Source organism: Myotis nattereri (genome assembly GCF_964212035.1).
Source record: "Myotis nattereri genome assembly, chromosome: 16".
Lineage (NCBI taxonomy): Eukaryota > Metazoa > Chordata > Mammalia > Chiroptera > Vespertilionidae > Myotis > Myotis nattereri.
Window position 1 is genome coordinate 12,739,418 of NC_138091.1, and position 13,772 is coordinate 12,753,189.

The following is a 13,772-nucleotide window of genomic DNA, read 5'->3' on the forward strand; positions in this document are numbered from 1 at the left end:
ACTCAATTTAAAATTTTATTTAAATTTATTTATTTATTTTTTTTAATTTATTTTTTTAAATATATTTTATTGATATTTTACAGAGAGGAAGGGAGAGGGATAAGAAGTTAGAAACATCGATGAGAGAGAAACATCAATTAGCTGCCTCCTGCAAACTCCCGACTGGGGATATGCCCACAACCAAGGTACATGCCCTTGACCAGAATCGAACCTGGGACCCTTCAGTCCGCAGGCCGACACTCTATCCACTGAGCCAAACCAGTTAGGGCAAAATTTTATTTAAATTTAATTTATTTAAAGTTAACACCCCCCCCCTCCCCCGCATGCAGTCAGTGGCTGCTTACTGGACAGGGCACGCGCCGGGGGAGAGAACACGATGCTATGAGCTAGAATGGCAGGAGGCATTTAGTCAGGGTGGTTACAAGAAGGGCATTACACTTAACTGTAGATTCAAAAGATACAAAAAGTATATCCAGGTAAAGAATGGGGAGGCAAGACACCTAACACTGAGGGTGAAGAAAATGCATAGCCCTGAAGGAAGAAAATTCCTGGCATTGTCAAGGGACAGAAAGGAGGCCACTAGTGGAGGGAAAAGCCACCTAAGATGCCATTTATCACCCACGGATGGGGTTTGTCCTTCACCAGCATTAACTTCCTGCTGGGTTGTCAGGGTTCGGGATGCCTGCAACAGACTGACTTCGTACTGCCAAACGATAGTTTAACTGCTGCTGTGGGCTACCCCCATGCAAAATAGATTACCTTTAAATAATGGCATTTCCCACACCGTGCAGTGTGCTGCTAGGAAAATGAACACCTGGACTAGTATGTCGTATTAGAAAGTAAAAACAATGAAGAATGCAAGTAAGAAAAGGATGCGGCTGATGGATCATCATTGCACCTCAGAAGGAAACAGAGATTTGCATTCAGGTCTTCTTTTGTTATTTTTACAGTCTATCCAATGGCATTGGTGCCAGTTTGTCAAAACAAAACAAGCAAAATTGTTTTAAAAAGTAATCTGTGCTTCGCCTATTCATCCTCACAGAGCATTTTCAAAGCAGTGAAACTATTCTGTGTGATACTGTGTCATTACACATTTGTCTAAACCAGTGATGGAGAACCTATGACATGCGTGTCAGAGGTGACACACGAACTCATTTTTTTGGTTGATTTTTCTTTGTTAAATGGCATTTAAATATATAAAATAAATATCAAAAATATAAATCTTTGTTTTACTATGGTTGTAAATATCAAAAAAAAATTTCTATATGTGACACGGCACCAGAGTTAAGTTAGGGTTTTTCAAAATGCTGACACGCCGAGCTCAAAAGGTTCGCCATCACTGGTCTAAACCCATTAAATGGAAAATGCCAAGAATGGACCCTAAGGTAAACTATGGATTTGGGGCAATAATAACGATATTAATGTAGATTAGTCAAGTGTAACAAATGAACCACTCTGGTGGGGTATGTTGATCATGGAAGCAGCTGTGCATTTGTGGGCATGGAGATTTTTATGGGAAGTCCCTGTATCTCCAGTTCAATTTTTTTGTGAACCTAAAATTGCTCTAAAAAATAAAGTCTCTAAAAATACAAAAACAAAACAAAATAAAAACTTTATGGGTGATGGGCATGTTCATTATCTTTATTGTGATGATGGTTTTGCATTGTGTATATGTGTCAAATCTTATCCAATTGTACACTTGAAATACGGACAGTTCATTATGTTTTACATATAGATCAAAGCTATTTTTTTAAATTGATGCCATATGCTCATTTATGAGGGTTTCCTAAACTGACCTTGGGTGTAAGCTTTCTTTGAAATGCTACAAAGTCCACCCCTAGGACAGGAACATCCATCACAGCCCAGCCTCCTGCCCCACAGTGATGCTGAATCACATGCTGAATCTGTGCCTCTTTTTAAAAAAACCTAAAGCTAATGTGATGTATAAACTTATCTCCCTCTGTTTACATAGACACAGACATAATTTTTTGTTACAGAAAAAAAAAAAGATCACGTTCCCCCAAGGAACGGAGGCCCTGCCCTGGGTCCCCAAGGCTCTCCCACCGACCCCTCATCACACCGTGTCTGGCCACCCAGGACCCAGATTGCTAGACCAGCCTGGTCTTTCCTGCTGCACAGAGTTGAGCTGGACAGGCCCGTTCCTCTTGACAGGGAATCGAACCTGAGACCCTGCGGTACTGTACAGTTCAATACTCCCACCACTGAGCCACACAGGCCAGGCCACCCTCAGGCTTTTCAGCTGTCATTATTAACAGGGAAGAAGGCTCAATATCGTGACAGAAAGAGTTGGATTCCTCTAATGTTGGCTTCGAGGTGCCTCTGGGCATCTATTTTTAGTGCATCTAATTTTGCAGGGATTTTCTGCAGATTTAAATCTTAAACAGGGATGCAGACAGTTCTAAGATGGAGGAGGAGAAGAAGAAAAAAAAAGATTCAGTACAGGGCTCCGAAAAGAGGAGAGAGGAAGGGCAAGGGCGAGAGAGCGAGGGAGACAGAGACACCAGGTAAGGAAATGGGATGGAGGGGCCGGGGGAGGAGAAGCAGGAGAGAAGAAGGGCAGGGCGAGGGCCACGCGTGGGCCTGGGGTGACCTTCTGCTGGGGTCACCTGCTCCTGTGCACAGGGCTGTGGCGAAGAAGTCCTCGGTTTCTATCCTGGCTCTCGGAGTCACCGTCAGCCCTGGAGCCGGTTCGAACAAGTCTCTTCTGTTTTGAGGAAGAGCCAGCGCTGTTGTTGTCCAGCCTTGGAGGACAAATCCCGGAGGGCAGATTTATTCTCTCAGGGCAGTCCGAAGGTTTGCGCATCTAAGAGAGAACAGAGAGTTTTCTGGGGATCGCAGCGCTGGCAGGCATCCTACAAACTATCGTCAAAAAATCCTTTTGACACTGGAGAGCTGTCAGAGCGGCTCCTATTTATCCTGTGAGAGAGGAGATCTGACATCCTGTAAGGCCTTAGCCTACCTTTGTAATTCTGCTTGTTATTTTACATGCTCAAGCCCTTCAGTTACAAATTAATTTCAAAATTTGGGAAACAATGGTCTCATTGTATTACAACAATGGAGGTGGTGCACACAGTAGGGAGGCTTTGGGGACTGAACCTGCAGGCAGCACCTGCTGTCAACCTTAAAAGCCCCCTTTGAGTCCCAGGGTCTGCAAGGAGCCGGGAGGCACCACCTGTCCCAGGGCTGAGGGTGGGGCCCGGGAGTGTCTCTGTGGATTGCTGAGTTGGCACTTTTTAAGCACGCACAGAATTACCACGCAAGAAAAACATACCCTAGCATTTGAGAGGAAGTTTCTCTCTCTGTGAGTAAGAAATGAAGATGCAGAGGTGGGAAAAGACCGACGGGGAAAACGTTTATTTTCCCCCCTCAGGTTGCAGGGCATCTCAGTATATGATCAGAAATAAAAACGGCAGAGAGAGCTTTCTGCTAATTCTATTTAATTTTTGGATGCATCCTGACAATAATGACATTTATCAGATGCAAGGATAGTTTTTGGTTTAGGAACCAAAGCTCATTTTAAATTAAATCTGTCCCTTCCAGATAAGCGATGACATACTTGCCATAAATAACATCATATTTCTTTTCAAATGCACTTGTCTTTTTGTTCAAAGGGAGTTTGCGCACTTTTAAAAATAAAACAAATGAGTGCTTGGCAGGCATCTGCAGCCCGGTCTCTGTAAAGAACAACTGATAACACTAATGTAATTCAGATAATAGTTTTCATTTATTGTTTCAATGTGTACTGTTTAAACATGGCCATATTCATAGGTTTGGAAGGAAGGGAACATGGAAACAAAGAGATAATCTGCAGGAGCTTGACATCAAGTTGAAAAGACAAAGTAAAGTCATAATTAATTAATTGGTTAATTAATCAAATACTAATTTTTTCAACAAATGTTTATCGCCAGACAGTATGCTAACTAATGCAGATAATATGATGAGGGAAAAATAGACTTGATCTTTAACCTTGTAAAGCCTCAGTCTAGTGCAAGAGGGAGGCAGGAATCAAGCGTCCATAGCAAGAGAGAGGAAATGAAACGGAGCGATGCCTTTGCATGTGTTAGGAGAGTACAGATTTGCAACTACTGCCTCACATTTGTATGAGGGTTGGTGAAGCGTCATGGCAAGAAAGTAGTGTTCCAGCAGTTTCAGATGTGTCATGATTAAGAAGTGGCGAGTTCATTCCTTTAGGAAGCAAACTGTTCATTTAAAAAAAATACAAACGAGATTAGAAGTGTGAAAGGTCATTAGAGAAGCCGGAGTCTGCACCTGGAACAAAGGTTTGGCAGGAGAGGGGTCAGCATGGAGCCACGGACCGGTTGCGGGGTGGGGGGGGTGGGGGTGGGGTGGGGTGTGGGACCAGAGCAGCCAAGCGCTATCAGGAGGGCAGAAAAAATTCCTGCTCCATGGGTCAGGCTGCAGCAAGCCTTGACTGCCAGGCCTCAGTCCCTGTGCATAAAGCCTAAAGGTTAGGGCTCCCCCAAATGGTTGATGTCACATCACCTAGATAATATTTTTAAAGCTACAGGTGTCCAGGTTTCAGGTTAACCTAGTCTTTCTCAACCTGGGGTCATTTTGCACCAGAAGGCACTTGACGATTGCTTTAAAATATACTGTAGTTCATAGAAAACTTGAGGTACAGCAAGGCCGACAGACCAGGAAACAACTGCCATCCAAAGGGAGGTCATCGCTCACAGTTCCTACGAGGACGGGGCCTGCCACAGGGAGCACCAGGGTCGGTCAGGAGCCGGCAGGGGGACGGCGGGCATGAGCTTCCATTGTGGTTTCCATGGAAGGAACAGTGAGGCGTGGTAAGCAGCTCTGGGCGAGGGGGCTGTCCCAGGTGCCTGGGACCTGGCCCTGGAGTGATTGGGACAGGTGGGTGTTGCCTGGAGTGTGAGAACTCCATGAAGAAGGCAGTTGGAGTGTGTGCTCTGGTTTGTTTGGTTTGTAATTGAAAAGCGCTCTGTGGGCGATTTGCTCACTATCTCTAGGAGTTGGCTAACCCTGGGAGGGGCAGGACCCTCCAGGATCGGGAAGGCCTAGATGTCAAAGCATCAGAACCATAAAAAATAAAGGCCATGGTTTATTCAGCAATGTCTGGGGATATTTTTGGATGTGGCAGCTGGGGCGGGGGTGCCTGCTGCTGACACCCAATGAATAGAGGCCAACGATGTCGCCAAACATTCTACGATGCACAGGACAGTCCCAGATCAAAGAACTGTGCAGTACCAAGTGCTAACAGCTCCAAGGTCACGAAGCCCTGGGAAATTCAAAAGTCCCCAAGGACAACTCTGGAATCTTTTTATATAATTGTGAAACTCCCAAGGGGATTCAGAAGATCAGTGTGATTGGAGAACCAGGGGGATAGGCAGTGGGGAGCCATGAAGGAGGTCTGACCAAGAACGTGAATTAGGGTAAAAGTTTTAGAAAAACAAGCAGACGTACGTATTCAGTAAATACAGAAGGACATGGATGGGAAAGACAGGCAGAAACTTCAGTGGATGTTCGTAGTAAAAACACAGAGGCTAGACTAGAGGAAGGGTATGGGCCCACAGAGGACAATGGCCTCACGTGTATCTTTAACATTTCACCTCTTACTTAAAGAGAGCTAGAGCAGATTTCAAAAGTGTTAATGTTTAATAGAATTGAGGATTGCTTACATGGATAATTATTATAGAATTTTAGTACCTTTCTGAATCTTTGAAAATTCTCCCAGCAAACACTTAAAAAAGTCATGCATATGGAGCATCTAGAATTGATATAAAAGGCGAGATAAAGACGTTGAAGGACCAACTGCTAGAACCAGTTGAGAGAAAAACCTATTTTCTCACGAGAAAACTCATTCCATCTTTAGACAGTTCTGACAGGGAAAAGATACCATAGCTTTTCTGCATTTCAGTGTTAGGAGGGGGCTTGTCATTGCCCCCAACCTGGTGTCCCATTGCCAAGTCCTCTGTCGCCCACGGTCACCCCTGGGTGCTCCTCGTCTGGCTGGCAGCCCCCGATGCAGGAAGCACACCCCATTTCCACGGTACCTGTACTGCTCACACAGTACTCAGCGCATGGATGATACACCATACATCTCATGGCCAGTAGGGTCGGATTCTTTCCTCTCCGGTGTGGGAGAGCTGCCGCCTGGGATCGTGGATATGTTACCCAAGAAGCTGAGTTCTGTTACTCTCCCTTGAAATGCTGAATCTCATCAGAGGGCAACATTTCTCTGTATTTTCACTATTAGAGACTCCTGACATTTTATGCAAGAAATGTTGATGACGAAGGAATTAACCTGCCACTGTCCAATCACGTGCTGTTTAGGGAAACCTCTGAATGCCAGTGCTTGCCAATGTTTATATGAATCCAAATGGTGGTTGCGATTTTACCTTCACAACACACATCAAAGCACTTATCATGGTTGTAATGTTCCATGTTGTTTGGGTGATGATTTGATTTGTGTCTGCCTGCCAGAAGGTAGGCCCTGAGGGCAGACCAATATACTTTGCTCACTGTAGCATCCACTTACCACAGTGCCTCCCGGCCCGCTGGTGAGAGAGTCAAGTGAACAAACAAGGAGAGAGCAAAGAAAGGGTTATAAAAAAGAGAAAGCATGAAACAAGAGGTCAGGAATAATGCCTAAAATACAACATGTGACAAGAATAGCAAACAAGCTATGTAGTCTTAAATTGCAATTTGTAAATCATACCTTGTTTTAAACACTTAATGCATGCTGTTTAGTACTATTATTAGTTGGTACTTAGTATTTTCTATGTGCCAAATACTATACTAATCATTTTAATTATATTATTTCATTTAATTCTTTAAACAGCTATAAGAAATAGGTATTATTAGTCGGTTTCTTTAAAGATAACACATAGTAACTGAAATTAGTCAGAAAAGATAAAAATAAAATTGATAAATATTTAGCCACAAATTGACACTCAAAGGAAGATGAGTGAAAATATTTATATTAAAGTAAAATAAAAGACACAATATTTTACACAGAAAAAGGCAATTGTATTATGCCATATTATACTTCAAAGGCACACACATCCCACCGTGAAAATGTAATTTATACACATAACTGAAAACATTACATGGAAATACTAAAAGACATCAAATAAAAATACAAGGAGAAATGAACAGAAACATCATAATATACTTTAATATACCATTCTTAGTCTTTAATAGATGCTGGAAGTCACAAATAATTAAGATTATAATGAATTTAAGTAAGAAAGCTAATAATATAATATACCTAACCCAAATTTGAGTCTAAAATATGGAATCCACTTTATTTTAAAATGCCCACATATTTAGTCACAAAATCAACTTAGTATGTATAATCCCCAAAGCAAAATTTTATAATAGCATCATTTAAACATGCTACAGTAAAAAATAAAACTCAAAACTATAAATTACTAATGCCAATTTAAATAAAACAAGTTCAACCTCTTAATATTAAGACAAAATGTTACTTAAATAGCTTTTGTACTTAAAAGGTGAGGTAGTATAATTCTGAACTATGAAAATATTGACAAGAAAGTTGGCCATGAAAAACTGTAGGATGTTGCCACAGTTATACTCAGAAGCAATTGCACAGTCTTAAATATCTTCATTATTATTAAGAAGGGATAAATGTCAAATAATTAACCATTTGACTAAAATATGTAAAAAGAATAGCTAAACAAGCTTTAGGGCCCAGCCGGCATGGCTCCGTGGTTGAGTATTGACCTATGAGCCAGAAGGTTATGGTTCAGTGTGGGGAGCCAATATAGGGTTAAGCCTCGGACTGACCTGTTGGCAAAGTCACAAACAAGTCCCAGCTTAGAGGGCACAGTCCTCTTAGCATAATTAGGCTTGACCTTATGACGCTCCCTAGATCTTACCTGGGAAGCTAATGGGCTGAGGGAAGTGCAACAAGAACAAAAACGAGTGAAACTCACAAGAACAGTGTAACTTTGGTAACCACTACCTTGTTTACCTCTGACTATAAAATAAAGGCTCAGTTTGCCTCGGGATCTTTCTCTGTGGCCTCAGCCAGGCACAGGAAGATCCACGGAGACTAGAGAGAGCTAGAGAGTTCTGAACACTGTCTCCATGTAAAACATTCTTCGCCGACTCCGTCCACACCTTTGGGAACCCCTGGACCACGGGGGCTGGACCCCAGCAGTTCAGTTCCTGATCAGGGCACATGCCTGGGTTATGGGCTCGATTCCCAGTGTGGGGCGTGTAGGAGGCAGCTGATCAATAATTATCTTTCGTCATTGATGTTTCTATCTCTCTCTTTCCTCTCTGAAATCAACAAAATGTATAATATCTGCAACCCAGGTATATGCCTGACTGGGAATTAAACCATGACTTCCTTGTTCATAGGTTGACACTCGGCCATTGAGCAACACTGGTTGGGAAATAAAAATATATTTAAAAACAAACAAACAACAAGCTTTAGGAAGACAGAAAGGAGAAAATAATGAAGAAGAAATTCATTAGGAAAGAGGAAAAACTTAAAATTAATTGTAAAAGTCTGATATTTGGACCTTACTAGTAACTGAACCAACAAGATAAACAAACTCTACAAATCTAACTAAAAACTTAAAAGCGAAAACACAAAGGCACAACATTAGTTACAAGGGAAAGACGCTGTAGATGAGAGAGAGTTTAAAGCAGCGGTTCTCAACCTGTGGGTCGCGACCCCTTTGGGGGTCGAACGACCTTTTCACAGGGGTTGCCTAAGACCATCGGAAAACACATATATAATTACATATTGTTTTTGTGATTAATCACTAGGCTTTCATTATGTTCAATTTGTAACAATGAAATTGGGGGTCACCACAACATGAGGAACTGTATTAAAGGGTCGCGGCATTAGGAAGGTTGAGAACCACTGGTTTAAAGCATTATAACAGAATACGATGCACTGTTCTATGCCAATAAACTTGAAAACCTCAGTGTAATCAATGATTTTCTTGGAAAATATAAATGACCAAAATTGACTTAGGGTGAAGCAGACAACCTGAATAGAAAAGTAACTAGGGGAGGGATTGCAAGTGCTGTCAAAGGTTTACCTCTAAAAAAGGTTCTGGCTCAAATGTTTTATAAACAATTTTTCCCAACTTTGAAGAACAGATAATTCTCTACTCTGTAAACTGTTTGAAAGAACAGAAGAAGCTCCAAAGCTTGTTAATTAGGTTTCTAAAACTATTATAACCTGGTTCTGAGTCTTGACAACCATCACACAAGAGAAGAGAAACACAAACTACTTTCCCACTGTATAATCAGAAAGAAGACATTAGGAACTTGAATCTGATATCACATCAAAAAATCAAGATGGAATTGCATTTTTTTCTAAAGAACAAAAGAATGTGTTTCTATTAGGAAAACTACTATTAAAATATGTTACATAAACAGGCCAGAGGAAAAAAATCATCTAAGTATTATAATAAAAGATATGTGAGACAAAATCAAATATTAATATTAGCACAGTAGGGGCGGGGGCGGGGGGATAATTCTTAACCTGTGGAAAAGGATTTATTTTAACCCAGTGAAGACTACATGCGATGATGAAACACCAGGGAAGTTTTCATTGGAATCAGGTACACACCTGCCACACATCTGCCATCACCACGATTATACCATATGTTTTGGAAGTTCAATCCAAAGAAATAAAACTAACAACTGAAAGAAGATGGCAATTAGAGTTGTCATTTTCACTTAAGGAAGGTTTCTCTTTTGAAAACTGAGAGAATCTATTAAAATTTATTCGAACCAGTAAGTTACACAGAAAGTTGGCTAAAACTAAATAGGCTCCAACTACCACTGCCACAAAAGCTTTTGGACCTTTCAAACAAGCAAAGAGAATTTTGTTAAAAGAGAGTGTTGGGGGCCAGCCCCAACAGGTCCAGGGGTTCCCTAAGGTGTGGACGGAGTCGGGGAAGAAGGAATGACATGGAGGCAGCATTCAGGTGATCATTATAGCCAGGTTCCTCCTTTTATTGTCCTCTTTCATCTGTATTTATACTATTTGATCTTAATCCTATCCATTCTATTCCAAAGGTTAGGGCGTTTCTTATCTCCATTCCAAGGTTACTCTATTGTTCTATTAAGCTACAAGGAAGTAACTGAAGGAGATTATTCTAAGTAAAGTTTAAGCGTGATTGTTCGTAGTTAAAGTGATTAACTACCCGCCTGATACTTAGTTAAGGGGTTTTACTGATAAAAATCCTCACCTGGGTAAACAACCTTTCTCGAGGAGGTGGTCCTGTTTAAAACACATAGCGTTAAGAAGGGGGGCAAACATATTAAGAACAGAATGCCATATACCCCAGGTCCCTTGAAACATGCTGTGCAGATGTTTCTTCCCTGCAACGACTGCATCAAGCAGCAAGAATGGATCGGCTTCCAGCAAGAGAGAATTATTCAAATAGGTAAAAAATATAAAAAAAAACAGCTAGAAATTAACTAAAAAGAAATATTTAGGGTCTATGTAAAAAAAGTACTACAAAACTTTATCAAAATATATGAAAGGATCAAAAGTGAAATGTTTTATTCCTGAAGGAAAGACATTATTTATAAATTTATTTCTTTTCCAAATAATAGATAAATTTAAGGTATTTTCAATAAAGTTCAAAATTATATAATTTTGTGATGTGATAAAATAATTTTGAAGATTATCCAAAAACATAAAGAATGAGGATAGACAATTTTCTTTAAAAGATGAGCAATGCAGACATTGCTAAATGTTAATAAAATTATAAAATTGGGGGCAATGTCATAAGATGGATAAAAAGAGGAATGGAAAAGAATAGAAAGCAACCAAAGTGTATATAATAGAATGGAGAAATAATTGGAGAAATGATACATTAATTAGTAGATATTATTGGGAAACTTGGTTATTGGTTTTTAAAAAATCAATTACATTTTTAACAACAAAATAACATCAATAAAACAAATTCCAAGTGGATCAAATATTTGGGAAAAAATCACAACATAGTTAAAAGAAAATATAAGTATTAAAGACAGAAGCAATTTTTAAGTAAAAATATTTAAAGTAAGGAACAATAAAACAATTGTAGGGTATATAGAAATTAAAGACATCAATACCACTATAAAATCAAATGGCAACACTATATTGGAATAACACAATATTTATGATAAGCAAAGGGTTAATATTAGTATCCTCTACATAGAAAATATATGCATACACACAGAAATGCATATACATGCATACATGCTTATATACATACATATATAGCAAAGAGTAAAAGACAGTCACCCTCACATTAAAAATTGCCAGTTTTATAAGAAGAAAAATGCAATTTTTAAATAAATATAAAAATTCAATCTATAGTTATAGAAAGTACAAATGAAACAATCTATCAGTTATCCAAATGCCCAAAATAAATATATGCCATTTCTTTGTATCTCCCAGTGCTCAGATGAGCATTGAAAGCTACCGATGAAAAATGGTGAACAGCAGTGAAGGAGAATTAGACAGTGGGACTGGAGATGCCTAGGGTTGTGACAAATCCCTCCTCTTTCTTTCACTCTCCAGGTGTGAAACTTTGCAGTGTTTTGATTTTTCTGTGTTACAGTTTCTTCTTCTCTAACATGAGGAAAACAGTATCTCAACCTTTAATACTATAGGGATACAAGGATTTAGCACAGGCTAAGTACTGACAACAGTGCAGAGCATATAGTAAGTGCTCAATAAATGTTAACACTTTTAAAAATACCTTTTCACACGCATGAGCTTTGATCTAGCAATTTCACTCTAATACCCCGAGAAAATAATCAGAGATTTGTACAATTAAATAACAGCTTTATTTATAATGCCAAGGAACTGAAAAACAACTTAAATTTTGAACATTTAGGGGTTGGTATAAGAAATTATGGCCCATCCAAAAGTTGATAACAAATAGACATTAGAATATTTAAAGACATGAGGTAATACTCAAAATAAGACAATTTGGAAAAGCTAGATACACAATTATAAATAAAGTATAATATGTATGTATATACTTTTAGCAGAAATACTGTGAGTACAGAATTAAATATTATTTGTGGTTATCTATGGGTTGTGGAGTGATGAATGCACATATATTTTTATAATTGGAGGGAAGAGTCACTTCAGTAATGTCGCCACACTGTCACTTACCACTACTTCTCCATCATGCACTTTCCCCCACACCCCTGCTCTGACCACCTGTGGGCTCCATTTCTGACATATTCCGCTCAGTAGGCCTCGCTGACTATGTCTGGGTCAGCAGAGAGCAGCCCAGAGCGGCTCATTCAGGCTGCAGTTGCCACAGGTACTTGCAGTCTTCCTTTCAGCCACCTCCCGCATCCACTGCTGCACTAATGATGCCACTAAACACCCCTGAACCACCACACCCAGCTCCACAGACCATCCCTTACTGTGAGCCCACGTGCTGGGCATTGGAAACTGTGTCAGGACACGGCCCGGCTTCCAGGAGGGACCTGCCCCAGTCCTGTATGATGTTCCATGTCCCTCACAAAGATCACCCCTGTTACCTCCTTTGTAATTGAAAACTCCAACTCTGCAGCCCTAAGGTTGCCAAATGTAGCAATCAAAACTACTGTATGGGATAGATATTGCAGGAGACCCACTGAACAAGTTTCTCCAATTTATTTGAAATTCAAGTTTAACAGGAGTCCTGTATTTTAACTGGCAACCCTAGACAGACTGCATCTCCTTCTTCTCCCACCGACTCATTCCACAGATGATTCCGAGGCTCAGCGAGGGTTGGGGACCTGCTCTGTCTAATCAGCGGAGCCTGAATTAGAACCTAATCTCCGGCTTTTAGTCTAATTGCACTCAGAACCTGCCTTGTTGGGGCCTCATTGCTTAATGGTGTGTGTGTGTGTGGGGGGTGTGTGTGTGGGGTGTGTGTGTGTGTGGGGGGGGGGGTGTGTGGGGGTGTGGGGTGTGTGTGTGTGGTGTGTGGTGTGTGTGTGTGTGTGTGTGGTGTGTGGTGTTTGTGTGTGTGGTATGTGTGGTTGTGTGTGTGGGGGGGGTTGTGTGTGTGTGGGGGGTGTGTGGGGGTGTGTGTGGGTGGGTGTGTGGGGTGTGTGTGTGTGGGGGGGTGTGTGTGGGGAGGGGGTGTGTGGGGTGTGTGTGTGGTGTGTGTGGTGTGTGTGGTGTGTGTGTGTGTGTGTGAATATATTAAGCAGTTTGGTGCAGCTGAATTTTTGTTTTGTGTCTGGAGTGACCCCTGTGGTTAATGTCGGTCCTCGGTTAGACAGCTAACCGTTGGGGCTTTCAGAGTTCAGACGTGGGGATGCAGATCAGAGGGAGCGCTGTGCTGACTGGGCCGCTGTGGAGGGCAGCCTGCCTTCCTGCTTCTGCTGGAAGAGCTCCTCACCCCGGTGCTGTGCTGGGAACCAGGGAAAGCTGTGCTTTAGATGCCGATATCCCTCCAGTTCAGGCACCGCTGCTAAGGGCGTGGACCCGGGAGATGCTCAAGTCATGGACTGGGGAGATGCTCAGGGCGTGGACCAGGTAGATGCTGGGCAGTCTTGCCCCACCTGCCCGCCTGCCCCAGAGCCTGGTGTCCCCAGGTAGCACAGGTGTTCTGTTCACGTGCTGAATGAATAAATGGTACTTCCAGATAAGCCGGCAGTCTGGCTGCAGTGGGCTTACCCTCCTGCATTCCCGGTGGCCTGTGGCAGAGGGAGGAGACTCTTACCCCAGTGCTCAAGGAGGAACCAGTCAGGGATGAACCAGTCAGAAT